General features: G+C 35.2%; 1 long non-coding RNA gene across 2 annotated transcripts in view; it reads left to right on the top strand.

The window, feature by feature from the left end:
- The window catches only part of LOC109364112, a 5,850-nt gene extending 3,483 nt beyond the window's left edge, over nt 1–2,367 (top strand). For both annotated transcript variants that reach the window (XR_004162245.1, XR_004162244.1), the window contains exons 2-3: nt 944–1,104; nt 2,280–2,367. This is a non-coding gene — a long non-coding RNA (uncharacterized LOC109364112). The remainder of the gene's footprint in view (nt 1–943; nt 1,105–2,279) is intronic.
- The last annotated feature ends 2,278 nt before the right edge of the window (nt 2,368–4,645 follow it).

Raw genomic sequence — 4,645 nt, 5'->3', positions numbered from 1 at the left:
TTTGTCTCTCTTTTTTGGGATATTGTGGAGGGAGGAGAAGTCAGGTGAGTGTCAGTGGTCCATGTAGTTTTGACTCTGTGCTGTTAATGTGGGAGATGACCAAGTTATCAATCTTCATAATCCAGCAAACTCTAGCTGCTGCCAAAGGTCAAATATTTCCTTGTCCCCTTCATTCCTGCTGTAGTTTCTGTAAAGCTCTAAGCTGCAGTAACAACTGCAGGGCTCTGTAAATATTGATTATAAATGATGGACCTCAGTCCTTTTAAAACAAGCCACAATGCTTAGTTTTTTTCTCTCTTTCTTCTCACTGTTGCATTTTGTTTTTGCATCCAGGATTAAGTGAAATTTTTCTTCTGGAAGTGACCAGTAGAGAAACTCCAGAGGGCAGAGTTCTCACCAGAGATCTTTGCCCCAGGGCAGATGCTGCCTGCAAAAACTGTGGATCAGCACGGGGGAAGACCCTGTATCCCATATGCACGATTCCTTTCTGCAGGTCACAGCCTTGTATCTTTGACATGAAAGCAAAATCAATACAGATAGAATGTGAGAGGGTTTTTGACAGAGTGGTTGACATTTCTGAGCAGTCAAAGCTGATTTGCTGAAATTCCTTGACTGTGTAGAGCTGCAAGTAGTGAAACCACTTTAACCTAGACAGTTGTTTGGGTTTTTTGTTTGTTTGTTTGTTTTGTTTGTTTGTTTTGGTTGGTTGGTTTTTGATGGGTAAATAATTATTGGCATCTGTTGCTGCACTTTTTGTTTTCTGATTGTTTTTGTTTTCCTTACAGTTTTTTGTTTGTTTGTTTGTTTGTTTTAACACACTTTTTCCTCCCCAGCATAACAGCACATTGTTACTTTGGTGGATTTATATTCAGAATCAGTCAAAAGAGTAAATTATTAGGTTGAAAATCACCTGTTTCAATGATACTAATTTGTTTTATCATAGGAGGAGGTGAAATTAACTACTATAACTAAAAGAGCTGTTGAAAAATTAAGTGTGAACCTGGATTTCTGTTTATCAGAAAAACAATGTTACTGAACTCTGAATGTGAAGACTCCTGAAAATGACACCTGTTTCTATTATACAAGTTCAAGGATCATTCTCTGGTAAGCTTTTCCACTCAAACCTCTTAAGAGAGCTTAAAAATGTATTCTTCCACAACATATGCTTCTGTTAACAGTGCAGCTTTCACGAGCTGACAAGTATTCCTTAGAGAACTAATGTTTTTAATTTGGTTCACATGCAAATGTATGCACCTGAGCACCAGCTCCTTGGTGCTGTCTCAGGTCAAGAACTTGGGGCACACTAAATCCAGTCAGTGACTGAACTCTGCCATGGAGCCACCCATATCAGTGCTGCTTTCAGATCAGGGTCTTAAAGTAACTTTCTTGCTAAGAGTAGAACTGCATGGATACTCCTGTTCAAAGATATTAACTAGCATGGTATCCACTAAAGCTTGTTTCTTGCAAAATGTTTCAGCTCACCTGCTTATTGCACTTAATGTAATATTCCCAAGAATCGGCAAAAGGACTTATTTTCTAAGAAATGTATTATAAAGTGGGTTTTATAATACGTGGTTCTTTGTGTCATAACTGAACAAGAAACAGAATATCATTCTTCCCACTGGAAAAAAAGTGAAGCATTTATTTCTCTATTTTTAAAGGTACAGCATAGAAGTTAAATTCTTTTCCTAGGTCTTAAGAAGAAATACTTGTCATATATTTAGCTTTCTGCTACTTGTCTCGCTTTCTTTGTAAATTCTATGTTCTCAGCCCTGACTGATTTTATTTTATTTTTTTTCTGACAGTCTTAATAATAAAACTCTCAAAATTATTAGTAATCCTGACTGACACATAAGCATGAAAATTTCAGAAAATTTAGAGAAACTATTATGTCTCTCACTGGAGATATTTCACTCCTCATTTGCATCCCCTGCATTCTTCTACCCCCTACAAAATATAAAAAATAAACATAGACCAATAAAAAATAAAAAACAAAAGGAAGAAATCTGAAACTACTATTAAATCTCCTAAGAAAGAAGTTTTGGGATACAGGATTCTCCAAAGCAAAATGAAAAATACAAGAAATAATGTTTTATTTTTTGTTATTGTCTGTAGTTGTTCATGCATACATTTCTTCTTTAGAGGAAAGAAAATGAGCTTAAAAACACTGCAAAGAAAAGAAGATTGATATCCTCTATCAGGGCATAAAGCAATGCTCATGTAATGTAAAACCACTTACTTTATCCTTCTGCCCTCCTCCATCCCATTTGACCCAACAGGAAAGAATGAAATGAAGCAGAAGATTGAGAGAACAAGACATCTATTGCAGAGAGCAAAGAAAAGCAAGCAGAGAAAAATCTGTAAATGAAGATCTATTTAAAAAAATAAATATAAAAAAAATTCTCTTGAAATACCTCAGCCCAATTATTTTTATCTGGTACATTTAGGAAGGTATATTCATTTGTTTTTAATGTTTTAGGTACGGTTATATGCTGTAGCCACTCCTATAATAATGGTCACACTGATATTTTATTTTACTGATCATCACTTCAACCGTACTACATCCAGTGACAAGGCATACACTGTCAAGTGAATTTGGAAGTCTACTACATCTATGTAAGGAAAATGATGGTGTGTCACTTCAGGTAGAAGATCAAGGAAGTTCTGCAATAGACTGTGCGTGGAGGTAATGCCTATGATAGCTAAATCTTTTCAAATAAGTTAATTTTTAGGAAGGACCAATGATGTATCAAGTAAACTAACTAAGGAATCTATTTCTTTTCCTACAGCTTTTGAAACTGAAGTTTTGAAAAGTTACTGCTGAGTTCAATACAAAAATGAAATGTTTTGTTGAATTTGAGACAAAGTATTTTATGTCTAGTGTAACTCTTGTTACACTTTTTTACTCTTGCTTACAACTTTTTTTTCTTTAATTGACCGTTATTTACATTCCAGTGTTGTCTTGATTTAGAATAAAACAACTTAATAAATTATTTTTAAGCTCCTTATCAGAACCTTTCTCCCTATTGTTGTGGCTACCAGTTTGAATTCTGTAAAGGGGAGAAGCTCCTGTATCTTGCAAAAGCTCCTGTCTCTTCCTGCATTTCCACACAAGCTGGACAAGCATTGTCAAGGGTAGAGTGGGTCAACACAGCATTCTTGCTTCTTCCCACTGTCATTATATCTTATTAAAGAGCACCTAGACAAGTTGAAGCCGGAATTAAGAAGGGTAGGAGTAGTTCACTTAGCCAATTCACAAGTACAGTCTCTGATACATGCTTTTTTTATTATTTTTTATTATTATTATTATTTTTTTAGTTCACACTGACAAATCAGGCAAGTTTTTTTTTTTTATCTAGCTCATCCATCAGATTGCCACTGTAGCTGTGATCTGAATACAGTGTTCAGGTGAGATTGAGATTTGTTGCCCAAGACTCAGAAGGAAAGAAATTGGGGGGATTGACAGCTCCAGTGTCCATTCACAGACTGATCTTTGTATAAGCAAGGTTACTAAACTGATCTTTCAACCCTCATTTTTTTTAGCTTTATAAATTTTATGGACTCTATACGTTTTCAGCTATCATTTCTTCTCCACTTATCTTCTGATTTCTTTGCTCTTTTTGCAAGTTAGGCAGGACACAGAGCAGAAAATACATTGTATTGCTAAAAACTAGTTTTGTATGGATTCTGAAGCTAGATATACTTCCTTATTCTTCACATACAATTTTCTGTACCACCTTGACTTAGAAATATTATGTAAAAGGAAATGACAGTGCAAGGCATTAGACCACAAAGCATTTGCAGAGGAGTAGTACTACAAATGATTTCCTCTTTGTTTTCTAGAGGCAATCATGAGTAGTTCCCATCTTTCCTGATTTTGTCCTTTGACAAATATATTACTTAATTCTTCTGCTTTGACAGCCAAAGAGAAACCTCAGGCTGAAATGATGTGCCCAATTGAAACACAAATTTGTCATATCCTTTAATCCTATAATGCTTATCTCCTTTACCACCTTTGGGGTGCACAGACTTTCACTATCATCAAAGTCACAAGCCCTCTCTCCTCCATCTCCCCATTATAATCCTATAAATAAACATTTGAAGAACAAAAAGGACTAGCTTCTGTGTGGGTGTGGGAATGAGTTCCTGGGTGATTTTTGAAAGGACACCACAAAGCTAATCACTCTCCTTGCAGATGTGTGCCCACCTTTTCCCGCTTGCCAGAAATTTCTGTCATTTGTATCAGATTAATCCAATGAACTGACTTGACAGCCAGATTCAGATCCAAAATGGGCTTGTTTCATAGCCTGAAATCTTAATTTGCTTCCAAGATTTTTTCATACATCAAACATTGTAAAAATGCATTGAGATAACAGCTCTCAATGCAGCTTCTTGAAATGTTTGCAGTTAAGATCTAAGCAGCACAAGTTAATCTTTTTCTAAAAATGGAAATTAATTAAAACATTAAAAAATATAATGTTTTTCTAAAATGTTAAATGAAAACAACTTTTCTCCAAAATAACTAGCATGAAGCATTGCTGCTTTAAAGGTGAAAGACTATTGCAGTATATTAACAAATGTGAATCACTGGAAACTTCAAGCAGTGTTGTTTCCAAACTACTCTATGTACTTCATTTTTTTCCAA

Source organism: Meleagris gallopavo, chromosome Z, assembly GCF_000146605.3.
Source record: "Meleagris gallopavo isolate NT-WF06-2002-E0010 breed Aviagen turkey brand Nicholas breeding stock chromosome Z, Turkey_5.1, whole genome shotgun sequence".
In the NCBI taxonomy this organism is placed as follows: Eukaryota; Metazoa; Chordata; class Aves; order Galliformes; family Phasianidae; genus Meleagris; species Meleagris gallopavo.
The sequence above is the reverse complement of the archived record's forward strand: the minus strand, read 5'-3'. Positions and strand labels throughout refer to the sequence as shown.